Source organism: Mobula birostris, chromosome 3 (genome assembly GCF_030028105.1).
Source record: "Mobula birostris isolate sMobBir1 chromosome 3, sMobBir1.hap1, whole genome shotgun sequence".
NCBI lineage: Eukaryota > Metazoa > Chordata > Chondrichthyes > Myliobatiformes > Myliobatidae > Mobula > Mobula birostris.
Window position 1 is genome coordinate 83,972,992 of NC_092372.1, and position 20,464 is coordinate 83,993,455.

The 20,464-nt window shown below is 40.5% G+C and overlaps 1 protein-coding gene across 3 annotated transcripts in view; it reads left to right on the forward strand.

The window, feature by feature from the left end:
• LOC140194628 (Kv channel-interacting protein 4) overlaps window positions 1-20,464 on the forward strand; it is a 303,526-nt gene that overhangs the window by 228,330 nt on the left and 54,732 nt on the right. Inside the window, exon 1 of one of the 3 annotated variants that reach the window (XM_072251875.1) lies at window positions 5,715-5,757. The exons of the other annotated variants lie outside the window; for them this stretch is intronic. The gene's annotated coding sequence lies outside the window, so the exon portion shown is untranslated. Of the gene's footprint in view, window positions 1-5,714; window positions 5,758-20,464 lie in introns of those variants that run through there. 3 annotated transcript variants of the gene reach the window in all.

The window sequence follows — 20,464 nt, forward strand, 5'->3', positions numbered from 1 at the left end:
AATGCTCCTTCAAAATGTTGAAAGGGGAAAAGTGAAGATATGTCTACAAGTGCTGGAGAGCACAAAGCATGATCCTTTGGATGCAGACATTGATTGGATGCAAGGTGAAGATAAAGGGAACACTAGCGCTGTTGAGAGTAGAAATCTGAAAAGTGGAACATTACCTTGGAACATAAGCTGTTCTGTTCGGTGCCGGGAATAATGAACATTAAATCAACTGAAAGGTTTCAAGAACACCATAGCATTTTGTACACATCTCCATTGTGTGCCTTTTAGGCTACAAGCTACTCATGAATATTCCAGGAAGGTCTGCTCAAAATTCTCTTGCAGTTGGTAACAGGAGACTTATAATTTAGTTCGAATTACATTCTAGGGTGCCACTGATTAAAAATCTGTACAATGCTGTATAAAATGTTATTATAAACATCAAAGCCCTCTTGTCTTATTGTGTCATTATGGTGACATAAGATCTAAGCAATAGCAGTAAAGAACAATGGGGTTGCAACTATTCTCCAAGATGGTTCATCATTGTAAGTTAGCCTCAACCAAATGCACTGAAGATATAAATAAAGTGAGGATATCTTACTGTAGACATAGTAACATTGAAATTCCACAATAATGAAATATTGTCTCTTATTATGCCACTTTATGATTGTAACAATAAGTTAAAAGCAACCTGTATGATTTAGTAAATTGATAAAATGCTGATGATTATCTATTACCAAGTGAGAGGTTCATGTTACTATGTGCAGGAACGAACTGGTGGTTGGGCTAAGTGATATATTAATATTATTTTTAAAACTGTAGCAGAGAACTGGAAGGCAAAAGTACAGATGTGAAGCCCAGATGGCAGTGTTCTGTCAATCTGGAGAAGGTGTACTACATGTGGATTCCTAAGGAAGGTGGATTACATTTACGCCTATATATAATTGATCATGTCAAATCGTATGATTTGGATCTTTAGAAATAATAAAATGATAATTTAGCATTCCCTGATACCCAACAATATCCAATTTTTTCTGGTCAAAAGGAATCTTGGAAAACTTAAACCTGCCAAGATGGGTGGGAGACATTCAAATATGGTTATGTCTCTAAACGTTAAACCTAACCCACCTCCAACAGGCCCTGTACCAGCTTAAAAGAGGTAGGTAGGTGATCAGGCAACCAATGTGCTCTGCATTGGTTTAGTATAACTATAATTAATGGGGTTATCTGTCTCAAATGTTAACAGCCTTTCAAGTATAACTTTTCAATAAAAATATCAGTATGAAGTAGGAAATGGAAGCATCCAGCCCCTCAGATTTGCTGCAATTTTCAATCAGGTCATGGCCGATCCAGTCACGGCACTGCTGCCTTCTGTTCTTCCCATGTCCCTCACTCTCTCATAGCTTGTCATCAATAAATATAACTGGAGGGAAATGATAATGGTCCTAAGTCCTGGAGGAGACATGACATTTTTTCTCTTTCTGCAACATGGCAACACAGCTACTATGACCCATGTTAAAATACTTTACTTAATCTCCTATTCCCTCCCCAATTCAACACCTTCCACAGTCCAGCTAACCGCCTTTTTACTTGTGTGATTTCTTCTCCAGTTTTGATGGTCTCTGCCTGCTTTTCTCTTTGCTGCAAGTAAATGCAGCGTGGTTTACTGGCCATTCTGACCAGGCAACAGTGTGCTTCTCAATCTGGCTGGTTGCAGGCTATGAGAAATAGAGAAAAGATTAAAGAGATCATCACATCCAGCAACACCTTCTGGTTACCTGCATTTCTGTGTTTTTCATCCACAGTGACCCGTGGGCCAATATTCCTTCCTCTTCCCTACAAATAGCTGAAGCACTCTCTCTAAACTTTTTCAAATGTGAATCCAAAACAAACTCCTTTGAAACTTCCTTCTGCAACAAACTAAAAAAAAATCAAATTTCCAATTTAATCAAATATTTTAAGAATGCATATATAGCCCCTAATTGTTATTCAACTCTTATAAAACATAAGCTAAGAGCAATATGTAAAATATTTTTCTTGCTGTTACATATTGATGTGCTTGACAAGGAGATGTGGTAATAATACATATAAGCTGATTACGACTATGAGACATAGGAGCAGTAATAGGCCATTCAGCCCATCAAGTCTGCTCCACTATTGCATCATAGCTACTTTATTATCCCTCTCAACCCCATTCTCTAGCATTCTCCCTGTAACTTTTAACACCCTGAAGAATCAAGAAACCATCAACCTCTGCTTTAAATATACTCAATAACTTAGCCCCCAAGAGTAATCCCACCAATACCTCATAAAGCTTCAACATTGCATTCTTGTTTTCGTATTCTAGTCCTCCAAAATGAATGCTAACATTACATTTGCCATCCTTGCCACTGACTCAACCTGCAAGTTCACCTTTAGGGAATCCTGCACAAGGACTCCCAAGTCCCTCTGCACCTCTGATTTTTTAACTTTCTCCCCATTTACAAAATAGTCCATGCTTTTATTCCTTCTGCCAAATTGCATGACATTGCACTTTCCTACATTATATTCCATCTGCCGCTTCTTTGCCCATTCCCCCAATCAATCTAAGTCCTTCTACAGACACCCTGCTTCCTCAACACCACCTGCCCTTCCACTTATCTTCGTAATGTCCACAATCCTGGCCACAAAGCCATCAATTCTTTCACCCAAACCAGGAGCATACAACAAAAAGAAGCAATCCCAACATTGACTCCTGCAGCACAATACAAGTCACTGGCAACCAACCAGGAAAGGCCCCTTTTACTTCCACTATTTGCCTCCTGTCACTCAGCTGATCTATCCATTCTAGTACCTTTCCTGTAATACTATCAGCTCTTATTTTGTTAAGCAGCCTCATGAAGGACTTCTGAACATCCAAATAAAGAACATTCACTGATTCTCACTGATTCTCCTTTGTCTATCCTGCTTGTTATTTCCTCAAAGAATTCCAACAGATTTGAATTCCATTCAGGCAAGATTTCCCCTTTCGAAAGTCATGCAGACTTTGTCCTATTTTATTATGTGCCTCCAAGTACCCCAAAACCTCATCCTTAATAATAGACTCCAACATTTTTCAAACTGCTGAGGTCTGACTAGCTGGCCTATGATTTCCTTTCTTCTGTCTCCCTCCCTTCTTAAAGAGTGGAGTGACATTTACAATTTTCCTGTCCTCCAGAACCTAGTGATTCTTAAAAGATTATTACTAATGTTTCCGCAATCTCTTCAGCTACCTCTTCCAGAACCCTACGGTGTAGTCCACCTGGTCCTGTTGACTTACCTACCTTCAGATCTTTCAGTTTCCCAAGCACCTTCTCCCTAGGAATAGCAACTACACACACTTCTGTCCCTTGACACTCCCAAAACTTCTAGCATAATGTTAGTTTCTTCCACAGTGAAGACTGTTGCAAAGTACCTAATAAGTTTATCTGACATTTCCTTGTCTCCCATTACTACCTCTCCAACATCATTTTCCAGTGGTCCGATATTGACTTTCACCTCTCTGAAAAATATATCTGAAAAAAACTTTTGGTATAATCTTTTATATTACTGGCTGGCTTACCTTCTAATTTCATTTTATCTCTCCTTGAGGCTTTTAAAGTTGGCTTCTGTTGGTTTTTAAAAGCTTCCTAATGCTGTAACTTCACATTAATTTTTGTTCTATTATATGGCCTTTCTTTTCCTTCTATGCTGTCTTTGACTTCACTTGTCAGCCACAGTTGCTTCACCCTCCCTTTAGAATACTTCTTCATCTTTGGGATGTATCTATCCTGTGCCTTCTGAATTGCCCCAGAAACTCCAGCTACTGCTCTTCAGTTATCCTTCCTGCTGGTGACCCATTCCAATCAACTTTGGCCAGCTTCTCTCTCATGCCTCTGTAATTCCCTTTTCTCCACGTAATACTGATGCATCTGACTTTATCTTTTCCTTCTCAAGTGTATTCTATCATATTATGATCACTGTCCCCTAATTTTTCCTTTACCTTAAGCTTCCTAATCAAATCTAGTTAATAGCACAACACACAATCTCAGAATTGCTGTTCCACTAGTGGCTCAACCACAAGCTTCTCTAAAAATCCATGTCACAGGCATTCTGCAAACTCCTTCTCTTGGGATCCAGCACCAACCTAATTTTCCCATTCTACCTGCATTGCAATACCCATGACAGTTGTAAAATTGCCTTTATTTCATGCATTTTCTACCTCTCTTTGTAATCTGTTTAGGAAGGTATTTACTATAATACCTGATATTATAATTTTAAGCACAGTTTTACAATTGGCAGTATAATTAAACCTAAAATCATTACAATATTCTCAACTTTCAAATTGCTTTGTCTATGTTCACATAGAACACAAAACTTATATTATTAATTTAGCCATGCTCTTTTATACTTTAATGTTGCTAAATAGAATCTCACAATCAGGGAGGATTCAGGCCTTTTTTTTTCTCTCTCCGTCTGATGAAGTCTGATACCCAAATACACATTACCTCAACAGGGAATAAAAATGGATCTGTTTTTTAATGAACTCTGCTACTTTCAGAATTTTTCTTATGGTTTTCCTACGTATGTATTTATCATGTAAATCAATAAACAATGTTGAGCCTCAATGAGTTTGTGATCTTGAAGTAGGTTTAGAAAATTTGAAGGTGTCCTGCTCTCCAAAAATGGCACCCTCAAACTAAAGCAATTCCTGCTTGTTGCATGCCTATAACTTTAAATCACTGTAAATGCCACACTGCATGAAGCATGCTCAATGTTATTTTTGGAACCCAGAATTAACAAATGCTGATGATGTATCTTCTAGGTTTCACCTATACACAGAATGCTACCAGGCGCAGCTTAAAAGAGCGTCTCAGGAAGCTCTTCCCCTGTTCTGTTGCCAAAAAGTCATCTACCAATGTTCAAAGCAAGTTCTTTTTTTTTTGTTCTTATGGTGCTGTTTATGAATGCTTTCTTAACTTTGGCTATTCCTAATGTTTAACCTTTCACTACTAAGTAATACATTGTAGATCTGAGTTTGTGCTTTCCTGATTATCACCTTTAAATATATTAAGATATGATGGAAACAGAGAGAGTATCCTCATCTTGCAAGGGTATAGGATGGGTTTATCTCATCTAGAAGCCAAAAGAGATTTATTCATCTACATCTCCACCCTGCTGCAAAGGTATTGTGACACACACTGTCCCCAACTTCAGGAATTTAAAGGTTGCGTCCAAGTCTGCTGTCATCCCAGAGTCTTCATACTGTTGCTTAAGTGCATATTTAACTGCGGCGTCCCTGTGATCTTTAAACCAGAAAGAGCCCGAAACTTTTACCATATCAGATAACATCTACAGACAGAGAAACAGAGTAAAAACTTCAATTCAATGGCCTTTCAGCCAAATGGGATTTCTGTCTCTCTCTTTTACCTTGTTCATCCTTTGTGTTTTCTTTATTATTTTCCTTCATGTTTTTTAATGAGATTTTAATGCATATATCTTCACTACCAAATAATTTCACAACCAACCAATAGATTGGGTGCAATACTGGGATGTAAATTTGCTCACTGTGCTGTAGGAGAGACAAGCTCAGGGAATGAACAAGATGAACAGCCCACCAAGAATCGGCCAGGCTGATCATATTGTCAGTGATGGAACACATTGACAGATTGCCAGGATGGATGACTTCACTGGTGACTGACAAGGTTACTGAAATACCGGGGATTGGACAAGTTCTCTGGGTTGCCACGGATTTGTGAACTTCACTGGTCTAAGGTAAATCAGACATCTTCACAGGACCACAAGGCAACAAGAAAGCAAATGCAATTTCTGACCACAACCCATGGAAACTATTAATTTTCCACCTGTCGACTAGATATAGTGCATGCAACAGAAAAATAAGTTCTACTCCATTCATTTAATTGATCTTTTATCTTTGAATCAGCTCAACAGTTTGCAAAGAAAATTGAACAGCATTCCTTTAATCCATATTTTCCTTCTCTGTCATTATGCAAATTAAAGACATGTCAATGACAGTCAAACTGACACACTGACATGTCAAACACTTTTCAGTGATACAGACATCCTTTTCTGTTTATTTTATCTAATTCTTCCCTCAAAGTTTTTGAATAGTCAGTTGTACATTATTCTCTACATTGCCTAAGTGCTCAGATTCATAAAGTCAAAGGAAAAAAAAAACTGAAGATTTGCCTGACTAGATATTCAGTGCAGGTAGATGGGACTAGGTGAGAGTAAGCATTCGGCATGGACTAGAAGGGCCGAGATGGCCTGTTTCCATGCTGTAATTGTTACATGGTTATATTACTTTCTGAACACTGTGGCTGAATACCAAACTGGATATAAACTCAGAGAAATAACAGCAGCTGAGTCAATACTTTATTCAAATTGAAAACAAGGTGACAGATTCTATTTTTTTTGTAATTTATTTTTTATTAAATTTCATCATCAAACAAACATTTCCATAAGATGTATTTCAGATACTGTACATATATATCATATAATCATATTTGTCACAAATCTCCACATAATATTTATCTGAGGTATACACTTATAGAAAGGAGAGGACAGATTCATTTCCAAAAACTCACGAAAGCACAGATATAACATCTCTGTCTGAAGAAACTCTAACTTCTGTTTTCAACATCACACTCAATTAACATAGATTATACTTCGGCTTTCTTGTGTTTTCATCACTCCTTGACAGAATTCTGGGCAGTATTTAACATTGTACATTAATGTGATGGTCTTGATTGCTTCTAGTTAGTGGAGTACATGCTAATTTCTGATTACTTTCATGCTTCCCAAAGCAATGTATGCCATACCTCATCCATGGTGATTAATTTGGGTTAAAAAAAATATACAGGTAGTACTGAATATCTGGCTATGTCCCAATTTCAGACTAGCAGCATGCAAGGCTCAACCAGATCCCTAATTTTAACTTAAGCAAAAATTGAGTGTCAAAGGATAAGGCAGGAAATGATTCAACTCCACCTCTTTCCCCAACTAATGTGAGGACCAAAATAATGCCTAAATAATGGCCCATCCAGGAAGAAGCTGTCAGAGTTAACATCAACAGTGGTGGGTGACACTGAAAAATGGCTTGTCTGGTTAGTAGGCCTTGGATTTCCTAGTTGGATCAGGAAAGAATACTGGTCTTCAGGTCCATCAAGAGCTTACAGTATTTAAAGAGCTTTAAATACAGTAGGAAAGCTGACCAGCATGACATATTTTGCTGTGCATAAAACGTTCTGGCTCTTAATCAGCACACAGCTAAACTTGTATTACCATTATGCAATCACTGTTTAAAGTAGAGCTGATTCCTAGGGGAGGGAAGACTTTCTTTGCTAGAACTCATTTATGACGTGGCACACACACTGCCATCCTAAGACCAAGCCCTGACCATTCTCTTCTGTCCAGGTGGGATGCAGGGTGGAATTGAAATAATTCCAAAGATGCTCAGAATGTGTCTCAAATAGATCTTAGAACCTATTTGAATAATTTCAGCCTTCTGTTTTAGTCGCCTAATTATATCTCTGAAATTGGATTGTATATGTGCACCTGTGCTCCCTTGTGCAGTGGAGAGGTTTGCACATGAGGCTTGATTCTCACAGAGATTTCATAATTATCAATATAGATCTCATTCAAAAATAGCTGATCTCTCATCCCTTGTAATTGGATCTTCAAATTGCATTTCATATTGATATCTTTCCTTTCATTCTCTATGGAATAATTAAGGTTTCAACATTTTTTTAGTATATTCAGTCATTTATAACTGCAGATGAATAGTTTATTTAAATTTTCTGAAAATAGCAGGTTTTTTCTATCACACTGCAGTGAGACATATTACTTCAGACGTTAATACAGACGTATTCTTACAAGCAGGAAGATAAAAACAAGTAGAATATTTAAGATTCACATTGATTTATTAGATGTGCATCAAAACATACAGTGAAATGTATCATTTGCATTAACAACCAACACACCTGAGGGTGCGCTGGGGGCAGCCCACAAGTGTTGACACATATTCCAGCAGCAACATAGCACACCTACAATACTGGGGCAAAACAGCATAGTACACAGCAAGCAACAAGACAACAACAAATCAAGCCCTGGTCCTCCATCCCTCCACACATACACAAGACAGGCTATCTTCTTCGGCCTTCGGCCTCCAGCCTCCAGCAGATGTGGGCTGATACACATTGGGCTTTGACTTTCCCAGCAGACTCACAGAGATTCCAGACACGAGGTTCTGGCCAACAGGCCTGGACTTCCAGGCTTCCAAATGGAGTCTGGGCCTCGATCCATGACATCGACTCCAGGATCTGCTGATCACTGAACACTAAGCCTTGAACTCCGCATTGGTCAATGACCAGATCCCGAACAGCAGGCCTCGAATTCTGGTCTCACCAATTCATGTACCTAGAATGTCACCAATCTTGTTCACTTGCCTGCATGGAACTCCGACTCCAGAAACCCCTGACATCTCAGTGACCCTAGTGGGACCACAGTCCTCATCCATTTTGGCCCAACATCTGGCCGGACATTGGTCACCTGACCCTGAAACCTTAAGCTGACCTTAACACCCCTCTCTTTAGTCTCCTTATCTGGAAATTGGGTTACATGACATGTTTATATCTACCCAACAGGATTGCTATTCTCCAGTTGCCTCCTGTCCCCGCAGCTGGTCCAAACCAGTATGCTAATTTCCAGAATTCTATTCAAGTAAGCAGCATATCATGTGCAGGGCTTGTTGTTGCTGGTGAGTGGGATGGGTGGCTGCTGGCAGCTAGGGGAAACCATGAGCTCCATTGCATAATCAAAAGTCCCAGGAGTCACAGGACCAATCTCCTGAAACCATGGACATTAAATATGATTATACTCAATGAGAAGGAAAGAAAGAAAACATAATAAAGATTTACTAGTTATTCTATTATTTTTGAAGACATTGTAGTATTCATACTGTGCTGATACCTTCTATAGGCTCCATGCTAAATGCATAAAAACTAAGTATGTTATTCGGACCCTCTGCTCAAATAGCAAATATTTACAACTGTAGCAAGAACCAGTAACATATATTTTCCATCAACTCTCAAAAGCATTTGTCCTTTATTCTGGAAATCCCATGGTTTTGGCTTCATGTACATGTACCTACCTTTAAGAAGTATGACAGCAGAGTGGCAATATTAATTCCAAGAATCCCATATCCTTTCATTTTTTAGGCAATTTGGGGGGGACTTGTGAATTGCTGGTTCAACCAACATTCAATTTTCATGCTTGGTTGTATTTCAGAATCAGAATCAGGTTTAATATCCCTGGCATTTGCTGTGAAATTTGTTGATTTGTGACAACAGTGCAGTGCAATACATTAAAAAACCATAAATTGCAATAAGATATATATTTAATTAAATTAAATAAGTGGTGCAAAAAGAGAGCAAAAAATATTGATGTGGTGTTCATGGGTTGGTTCAGAAATCTGAAGCTGTTCTTTAAACATTAAGTGTGTGTCTTCAGGCTCCTGTACCTCCTCCCTGATGGTAGCCATGAAAAGGGGTCATGTCCTGGGTGTTGAAGTCTTTAATGATGGATGCCACCTTTATGAGACATCGCCTTCGGAAGATGTCCTTCACTCTGGGGAGGCTAGTGCCCATGACAGAGCTGACTGAGTTTGCAACCACCTGCAGCTTTTTTCCGATCCTGTGCAGTGGCCCCTCCATACCAGACAGTGATGCAACCAGTTGGAATGCTCTCCAAGGTACATATGTAGAAAGTTGCCAGAGCCTTTGGTGACGTACAAAATCTCCTCAAATCCCTAATTAAATATAGCCACTGTCATACATTCATTGTGATTGCATCAGTATGTTGGGCCCAGGATAGATTTTCAGAGATGTTGACACCCAGGAACTTGAAACTGCTCACGCTTTCCTCCGCTGACCTCTCAATGAGGACTGGTGTGCATTCCCTCAACCTCCCCTTCTTGAAGTCCACAAACATTTCCTTGGTTTTACTGGTGTTGAGTGCAAGGTTGTTGTTGCAATACTACTCAACAAGCTGATCTATTTCACTCCTGTACACCTTCTCATTATGATCGGAGGTTCTGCTAATAACAGTTACGTCATTGGCAAATTTATAGATAGCATTTGAACTGGCCCTAGGCAAACAGCCATGGGTGTAGAGATAGTAGAGCAGTGGGCTTAGCACACATCCTTGAGATGCACAGATGTTGATTATCCATGAGGAGGAGATATTATTTCTAATCCACACTGACTGTGGTCTCCCAATGATGAAGTCAAGGATCCAGTTGCAAAGGGAGGTACAGAGGCCTAGGTTTTGAAGTTTATTGATTAGTTCTGAGGGTATGATGGTGTTGAATGCTGAGCTGTAATCAATAAACAGTAGCCTGATGAAGGTAATGCTGTTGTCAGGTAGTTCAAGGCCAAGCAGAGAGCCAGTGAGATTGCATCTGCTGGTGACCTATTCTGGTGGTAGGCAAATTGAAGCAAGCCCAGGTCCTTGCTTAAACAGGAGTTGATTCTGGCCATGCCAAACCCCTCGGAGAGTTTCATCACGGTTGGTGTGAGCGCAACTGGGCGACAGTCATTGAAGCAACTCACCCTACTCTTCTTGTGCACTGATATGATTAATGGCCTTTTGAAGCAGCTTGGAACCTCCAACTCAGCAGTGACAGACTGAAAATATTCTTAGACATGCCCAGCAGTAGTTTGGCAAGCTTTTCAGTGCCCTACCAGATACAGCATTGGGCCTGACACTTTGCGAGGATTCACCCTCTTGAAAGGTGTTCTGGCATCAACCTCCGAGACAGAGATCACAGGATCATCAGATACTGCAAAGGTTCCCACAGGTGTAACTGTATTCTCCCTTTCAAAGTGTGCATGAAAGGTATTGAGCTCATCTGGGAGTGAAATATCATAGCCATTCACTTTGCTTCACCTTGCTGGAAGTACTGGCCTGCAAACTCTGCTAGAGCTGACATACATCCAATTCCATCTCTAACTTCAATCGGAATTGTTTTTTCACTCTTAAAATAGCCTTCCGTAAGTCATACCTGGACTTTTGCATAATCTGGATCACTAGTCTTGAATGCTTGACATAAGGGTGGTGGCTGGGAACGGACCCAAGTGCAAGACACAGACACTGAAGTACTAGGGACAGGACTAGGATACAGGGCGATGGCAAGTACATGGACAGGAAAACTAGGAACCTGGAACAGGGCTGAACAAGAGAGCTAGGAGCCCAGGCTTGGACTCCGAGCCAGAGACTGGACAAGGACCCAGTACCTGGGTCATGCCTCTGGCTTGGACCCCAGAACTAGGCAAGGATGAGGCTTGGCAGGCAGGTAGGACAAGGCTGGAGTCTTCAGGCTAGAAGCTAGAGGCTAGAGACTTGGCTTGGCAAGAGGCTAGAGGCTAGAGGCTAGAGGCTTGGCTTGGCTTGGCTTGGCAAGAGGCTAGAGGCTAGAGGCTAGAGGCTAGAGACTTGGCATGGCTTGGCAAGAGGCTAGAGGCTCGAGGCTCGAGGCTCGAAGCTCGAGGCTTGGCTTGGCAAGAGGCTAGAGACTTGGCTTGGCTTGGCAAGAGGCTAGAGGCTCGAGGCTAGAGACTTGGCTCGGCTTGGCAAGAGGCTAGAGGCTCGAGGCTAGAGACTTGGCTTGGCTTGGCAAGAGGCTAGAGGCTAGAGGCTGGAGCCTACAGGCTCGAGGCTAGGCAAGAGCCAAGGTAAGGCTTGGCAGGAGGCTGGGGACTTCAGACTAGAGGCGAGGCTGGAGGCTGGAGACTTGAGGCGAGGTGAGGCTGGAGGCTGGAGACTTGAGGCGAGGTGAGGCGAGGCTGGAGACTGGAGACTTGAGGCGAGGCGAGGCTGGAGGCTGGAGACTTGAGCCGAGGCAAGGCTGGAGGCTGGAGACTTGAGGCGAGGTGAGGCTGGAGACTTGAGGCGAGGCTGGAGGCTGGAGGCAGGAGACTTGAGACTTGAGGCGAAGCTTGGCTTCTCTTGGGCAGGGCGCGGTACTCCTGGGCAGGGTGCGGATCACCACCCGACAGAGGCAAGGGACAGGAAGGGACAGAACCAACCCCAGGTAACGGCAAGACGGCCTGGGTTACCTGGGCGGAGGCAAGGGACAGGAAAGCAGCTAGGTATGGGGTGGCTCCAGGACAAGACAGCAAGACAAGGCAAGGCTTCTGGCAAAGCAAGGCGAGACAGAACATCAGGCGAAGGAAGAGTTACCAGCAAGACAAGGCAGGGCTTCAGGCGAGGAAACAGAAGGCAGGGGAAGGGATACAAGGAGTAAGGACAAGAACAATGCAGCGGCCATGCCCTGCTCTCTGGAGGTATTTATGCAGCCAGCCCCAACTAGCATCAGCTGCCTCAATTAGAGCTCAACAAGACAGAAACAGGGTAGATAGGAAAACCTGGAGCAAGGTTCGATGGACCAGACCGTGAACCGGAATATGGACTTCACGGACCGGACTATAACAATGCCACAGATCCAATCCTCAGCAGACTACAAATCTCCTGGTTCAAGGCATTTGATTTGGGTATGTCCGGTATGTTCTTGAAGGCGCACATTCATCCACTCAGGTCTTGGTGAAGTTGGTGATGTGTAGCATATTCATTCAGATTTGAAGATGAATTCCTGAATGTTGTCCAGTCCACCAATTCAAAGTAGTCCTATAAGCACTCTTCTGCATCCCATGATCATACCTCTGTTTTCCTCACTAGATGTTCTGCAGTCCTTAAGCTCAGTTTAAATGGTTCAGCATGGACTGGACGGGCCAAAGGGCATGTTTCTATGTTGTAGTTTTCTATGACTCTCTGACTCTGCCTGTATGCAGGGAGTAGAAGTACAGCCAGTTGATCAGATTTGCCAAAGTGTGGGCTTGAGATTATATGGTAAACCTTCATGATAATGGTGTAACAGTGGTCAAGTGTGTTTCCTCCTCTGGTTGTAGTTAGTCGGAGACTTCTTCAAGCTGGCCTGGTTGATAGCCCCATAATGATCAAGAAAACATCAGGGTGAGCTGTTTCATGACTGTTGATCCCAGTGCTCAGCTCCTCCAGTGCCTGCCTGATGTTGGCCAGGGGTGGAATGCACACCCCTACCAGGATCAGGGTGGAAAACTCCCTGGGCAGATAAAATAGATGGCACTTGATGGCTAGATGTTCCAGGTCATGCAGCATGAGGAGTAAATCATAAAGCACACTCTACCTGTGCTACCTTTAAGAGACTCTGCTGTTCTCTCCATGCATGGATGGTGAAGTCCTCAGACTGCAGTGCTGCATCAAAAATGATGGGGCGAGCCATGTTTCCGTGAAGCAAAGTACACAGTGGTTCCTGAGGTCCCACTAGCTCTGAGGTTTTTAATATTATTTTCCAGACACTGTACATTTGCCAGCAAGAAGCGGGTGTCACAGGGGACTGTGTTTTGAACTTACTTGCAGCACAGCACGCTTCCCACATTTCCTTTTACTTTGGAGTTGAATATTTATAAAAAGGTTGTAATCTCTGGATAGCTAACTGTGGGTTTAAGAATAGGATGGAAACATGGAAACCCATGGAATTTTGGCTGTGTGCATTCAGAGTCAACTTGCACATAGATGGCAGAGGGTGATTGTAGATAGAGTATTTTCTACCTGGAAGTCATTGACCAGTGGTGTTCTGCAGGGATCTGTTCTGAGACCCCTGCTCTTTCTGGATTTTATAATTGACTTGGATGAAGTAGTGGAAAGATGGGTTAGTAATGCTGCAAATGACATGAGGACTGGGGGTGTTGTGGATAAGTGTAGATGGTTGTCATAGTTTACAATAGGATGTTAATACAATCCAGAGCTGAGCTAAAATGTAGCAGATGGAGTTCAATCCAGAAATGAGGGAAGTGATATACTTTGGAAAATTGAACTTGAAGGAAGAGTGCAGGCTTAATGGCAGAATTAATAACAGTATGGAGGAAGAGAGGAATCTTTGGATCTACATCCATAGATTGCTCAAAGTTGTCACGCAAGTTGATAGGGTGCTTAAGAACGTGTGTGGTGTGTTGGCTTTCAGTAATCAGGGGACTGAGTTCAAGAGCCACGAGGTAATATTATAGCTCTTGTTAGACCACACTGGGAGTATTGGGTTCAGTTTTGTTTGCTTCATTACAGGAAGGATATGGAAGCTTTAGTGAGGGTGCAGAGGAGAATTACTGGGTTGTATTTGGATTAGAGAGTATGTCATATGAGGGTAGGTTAAGAGGTGGCTTGTTAAATATATATAAGATGATAAGGGACATAGATAGAGTGCACAGCCAGAGAGCTTTTTTTCCAGAGCAGCAATGGCTAATATGAGAAGGCATCATTTTAAGGTAATTGGAGGAAGATATAGAAGGGATGTCAGAAGTAGTTTATTTACAGAGCCTTGGGTATATGGAACACATGGCAAGGCATGGTGGTAGAGGCAAATACATTAGGGTTAAATGATCTTGGAGTAGGTTAAAAGGGTGACAAAATATTGTGGGCTGAAGGACGCGTACTAAAACTGGAAAGAACTGAACCTAGTGCGTAGCAGGAATGTTGAATGTACCATTTTAAAGGAAGGTTATTACCTTTTATTTAAAGAGCATGGAGAAATTTAGCCTTTGTAGAATTTTACCTGAGGAGATTGGAGATGAGCAAATCACATCCCTGAGGAATACCCCAAATAAGGGGAAGGTGTTATTAATGTGAGTGGTCATTGAATTCCATTGATCTCGACCAGTTGTGGTTTATTTGAGGAAAGAATGTTGAGCAAGTCAACAAGAAATGCCCCGTTGACTGACTTACTGATGAAAACCTTTTTATCACCACATTAAAATTATATCTCAATTTTAGATGAAGGAAAATATATCTCAGAAGATGTCCAAGAGGTTTGTTGTGTTTAAAATGCCAGCCAGGACTTATTGCATTTTGCTCAATACAAGTAGAAACTCTAGAAAGATAAATCATAATTTAATGTTATTCTAACATTTTTAGGACGCAAAATAAAGCACTCTTCAAATATAGCCAACATTCTAAGTCTCTCTCGAGTCGAAGGTGCATTACTCAATTTCACATTCAGTGCCTGGTTATTGCATCTGGTTGGTTCTATTTATCATCCTGCTTTCAATTTCTTGCTTCTTACTTAAATATTAAGTAATTAATATTTAATTAATTATTAATTCAATACTTAAATGGGTCTGAGATGTGAAAATGGCAAAATTTTCCATAGGTTGCACTTATTTTGCAGAGACAAGTTGCAGTTAGGAAGTTTGCTTTATGAAGAAGTTGATGTACAGTTTATTTAACTAGAAATCACCCTGGAATCACAGAGTCATACAGAAGTGGTCGCCACTCACTTACACGTGTTAACCCATACGTTGGCATCAGCTCCTCATCTCCCTTTGATTCTCCTCCCACGCACCTACTCCAAAAGAAACTTATAGAGGCCAATTGGTAGCAGTGTGACCTCTCAAGTCAAGTATTATGCTCTTCCTTAATGAAAAACACCTGTGCGTGACTTTGTTTAGTGTGGGGAGGCTGATGCGGGGGGCATGCATACTTGACCGATTGGGATCAGGGTCCAGTGGCATGCTATGCAAGATGACAGGGATTCTTCACCAATGCACCCTCTCTCCATCTCCATTGCCATTGTAATATGTCATCATCTTCGGCCAGTTCGTCTGTTGAGGTCTTGGTTGAATTGCTCTTGATCTGGAACCTCCCCCTTGACCTGACCACTATGGGAGCTAAGTTCCATATGGCACCATGCTCAGGATCTCAGGACTCTCAAGCCTCTCCACTCTGACAAGGTGATAATCCTCACAGAAGAGTGGCCAATTAACCTACCAAATAGCACACCTTTAGGATGTGGGAGGAAACTAAAGCATCAGTGCTCACCCACCCACATGACCAAAAGGAGAATGTGCAAATTCCACACAGATGACACCAGTGTCAGAAATGAACTGGAATCACTGGAGCTATGAAGCTGAAGTGCTAGCTACCCAAAAGACGAGCAAGAGATGAAAAGTCTCATGCTCTACCAACTGAGCCAGCCTGTTTCATAAGAGAAGAGTGAAATTAAGCAGAATACTACAAGGCCAGGAGTCCAATCCAGCTCTCCCATGTGGCAGGTATGACTTCTGCCACAGAACGAGATAACAAGATAAATAAGTTAAACATCGTTTTGCCCATTTCTAAAATGGTGGCAGTGGTGAGGGAGGGTGTGAGGAGGGGGTGATGTGCTTGAATTTTGCTGGAATCCAGGGTTCAATCTGCACCAACTTCTAACCCAACTTCTGCCTGCTTTGGGACTTCAGTGTCAAAGAATTGAACTATATGTCAATTATTTCCCACTCGACCTCCTTTGGTCTGTGGCAGCCAGACTAAAGATCACTAGACAATGATGATGAAAGAGTATTCACTTTGATGTGGAATCAGGGTCTACAACAAAGGTGCTGGTGCTTGCTAATTTCTATCACTTCCGTTCTGCTCATCTCTTACTCCCCCACTTATGGGCAGTATCAGCCAAACACACTCCGTAGTGTACTAGGGAGTTTAGGTTCTGGTCAATTTAACTCATTCACTTGGTCTTCAAATTCAAGATGCAAACATGATAGATTAAGGTAACAGTAGTACACTACTTGACACTGTGTCTTAAAATAATTGCAACTCATTGTCCTTGGTAATAATTTCCCTACCAGTTAGTAGACATAATCTACTGACATAATCTAAAGATCTGAATGTTTTTACGGCTCTCATCACAATTATGGAGATGAGGTCAAAAGAATTAAATCATGTCAACCATTCATCCTTTGTTTTTGTGCAAAATCATTGTTGGTTTGGAATCAGAAAACTTTATTTCCCTCATAATTAACATATAGGCTAAATGCTGGAAAAGGGGGCCAACTCAGATGGGTAATTTAGACAACATGGACCATTTGGGCAAAGGCCATCGTTCCATGTGCTGTGACTCTATTGCTCCTTAAGAAAGATAGAATTAACAGGAAGATTTTAAAAATACATCTTCAACATTAACTTTTAACTGAGGAAATTAGACTGGAAGTTTCATTTATGGTATTCTTTAAAATATAACTTAATCTTTTTTCATCTATTTCTAAATCTGCTTGGTTATCAGAGATTACCCCTAGGGACAAGGAAAATTTCTGGCAGTACAAAAGCAAATCGTTGTTTCTGAATCTCAAAGCTGTAACATTGAATGGGAGTGCACTCAATAGCCACACTGCAAATGGTTTCAATGATTAAAAAGTCAGCACATAACTGGAATCTCATGGGCAATTAGTGATGGGAAATGTATGTTACCCATGCCGCATAAATGTCTCATTTAGAAATGAATCCATTTAACAAGTTCCCACTTCTTTCAAAATGATTTTTCTAATAATTGTCTTTTTCAAATATTCCTGAAATTTTTTTCATGACCAGAACAAAAATAAATCCAAAATCTTTCAGGTTTAACCACTTAAAATGATCCATTAACCTGTCTTTTGAAGCTTTTACTGCTTCAGTAATATTTTGAGCTGAGAACCTTATTCACTGCAAGACAAGCCTAGAATTGAAATTGGTGGTTTTTGCCTTGGATTGTGGTGCAAATTTGGATTGTGCAATTGGAGCATTGCAACAATTTCCCATGTTACATATATTAGTAAAAGTTAGTCACTCCTACAGATATTTATTCTCTTTGTTTCCACACTGGAGGTTATCTTCAAATCATTTTGAAAATAAGGCCACAAATACCAAAATATTGAGGTAAATTTAGTGTTTTATTTATTTCCTGAAAGAACACAAGGGGCAAGTTTACTGCAGCAATTTACACTTCTACACATTTGAAGAAGTTGATTAATCTGAAAGAAGCAAAGAGAGTGAAAGATAGAGGAAGGTAGTTGTAGGTACAACCTTCGAATTCAGAGGAGATAGAGCTTCCTTTGAACTTTTGTAGGCAATGAATGAATAAGCATATAAATGACACTCAAACAATCAATGATCTATAGATCTGTCATGACCTTTGCAAAATTAAATTATGTGGGTGAAAAAGACACGAAGAGGGCTAAATTTTGTGCATTCAAAATTTGAATTGCTGAGTGACAAGATGCTGAAAATGAATGACTTTACAACTGACATTATCAGAGTTAGGAATATGAAAGTACTTTGTGGGAAAACTATCAAGTAAGGTAGCTCCCAAGACTTCAGAAAATTATTACTCTAATCAAAATGATATATGGATTGCATACTAGATATGGAGAATTGTCAAGGCCAGAAATTCTACTGAAGTGGAGTAGACCAGAACACTACTGCTATTTGGTGCCTATTGTAAACCAAGTAGATCGGCATTGGAGAATGCCATAATTTCTCAAACTTCCAAAATAATATAAATCCAGTTATACGTAACTTGCATTGCAATTATCAGTGTGCATGTGCATGTTAAAACATTGTCAGTTATTAGCAGATTCTAAATGATTTTTTAGTTATTTAATGTTATAAAATCATGATGTTAGAAGTTTGCATAGGAAGATTGAATCAATTGTGTAGATGCAGAAAACATGACACACAAATGTAACCAAAGTAAGCCTCTGAGACCAGAATATTAAGAAATGCAACAATAAGAAGTATTTTAAGAGAACTTCCTGAACTATTGACACAGAATCCAGACCCGATAATTGCTTCTATGGAACTTGAGATTAGAATATTTTCAAGCCAGAATTACGGCTTGGAAGTTCTTCAGAAATAGTAGCATTTTGACTTGAGATTATAGCCCTTCAAAATTGACTCAAATTTCTGCTCCTCTTGGCACCCAGATAATATATATTTCTTTCTTCAATTCATGCTGAATTTCTTTAAATTAAGCTATATAAATGCTTCCTCTAATAAGTTCAGAACAGAAAACAGAGAGTAATTACTATTCAATGTTCTTTGTATGCTCTTGCTTCTTAGTTCAAGATAAATGGAGCATTTTGTCATTTCTCATTACCATTTTTACTTACTGTATCTCTTCTATCCAGAAGCTGGTTGTTATTCCAATAAAATTTAAGACCTGGTTTCCTACTCATTTCAGTATCTTGGGCTGCAATAGTGTTACACAACCAGCAAGGTAGCATAGCAGTTTGTGTAACTCTATTACAATGCCAGAGTCCCAAGTTCAGTTCCACTGCTGTCTGTAAGGAGTGTGTACATTCTCCCCATCACTACATGGGTTTCCTCCCACAAATACCAAATAATGAGAAATATCAGGTGATGTATTTAATTGTCCACCATTACTACCTCTCCAGCGTCATTTTCTAGCAGTTTAATATCTACTCTTACCTTTCTTTTACTCTTTGTATATTTGAAAAAATCCTTTGGTGCCATCGTTGAAATTATTGGCTTGCATACATTCATATTTCATCTATATGTGGCTTTTTAGTTGCCTCCTGTTGGTTTTTAGAATCTTCCCAATCCTCTAACTTAACATGAATTTCTGCTCTATTATATGCCCCTCTTTTTTTAATGTTGGATTTGTCTTCCCTTGTCAGTCACAGTAATGTCATCCTGCCTTTAGAATACTTCTTCTTTAGGATCTATCTATCCTGTGCCTTCCAAATTGCTCCCAGGAACTCCAGCAATTTCTTCTCTGCCGTCATCCCAATTTTGCCCTTTTTAATCCTTTTACTCTTAACATATCTGTAGAATCCCTTAGGATTCTCCTTCACCTTGTCTGCTAGAGCAACCTCATGCCTTCTTTTAGCCCTCCTGATTTCTTCCTTAGGTGTGTTCTTGCATTTCCTATACTCCTTACATAGCTCATTTGTTCCTACCTGTCTATACCTACTATGCATCTCCTTTTTTCTGTTAACCAGGGCCCAAATGTCTCTTGAAAACCAATGTTTCCTACATTTGTTATCGTTACCTTTTATTCTGATAGCACATACAAGAACTGTACTCTCAAAATTTCGCTTTTGATGTTCTCCCGCTTACCAAGTACGCCTTTGCCTGAAAACAGCCTGTCCCAATCCACACTTGCTGATCATTTTTCATACCATCAGAATTGGCCTGTCTCCAATGTGGAATTTCAACCGGCGGACCAGGCCTATCTTTTAGCATATTTACTTTGAAACTAATGGTATTGTGAGCACTAGATGCGAAGTGCTCCCCTACATAAACTTTGGTCACCTGCTGTGTCTCATTCCTTAATAGCAGATCTAGTATCGCACACTAACTTGTTGCGACTTCTACATACTCATTAAGGAAACTTTCCTGAACACATTTGACAAAATTATCCCATCCAGTCTTTTTACAATATAGGAGTCCCAGTCAATATGTGGAAAGTTAAAATCACCTACTATAACAACCTTATATTTCTTGCAACAGTCTGTGATCTGTCTACATATTTGTTCCTCTAAATCCCTAGGACCATTGAGTAATCTGTAAAATAGCGCCATTAATGTGATCATACCTTTCTTAT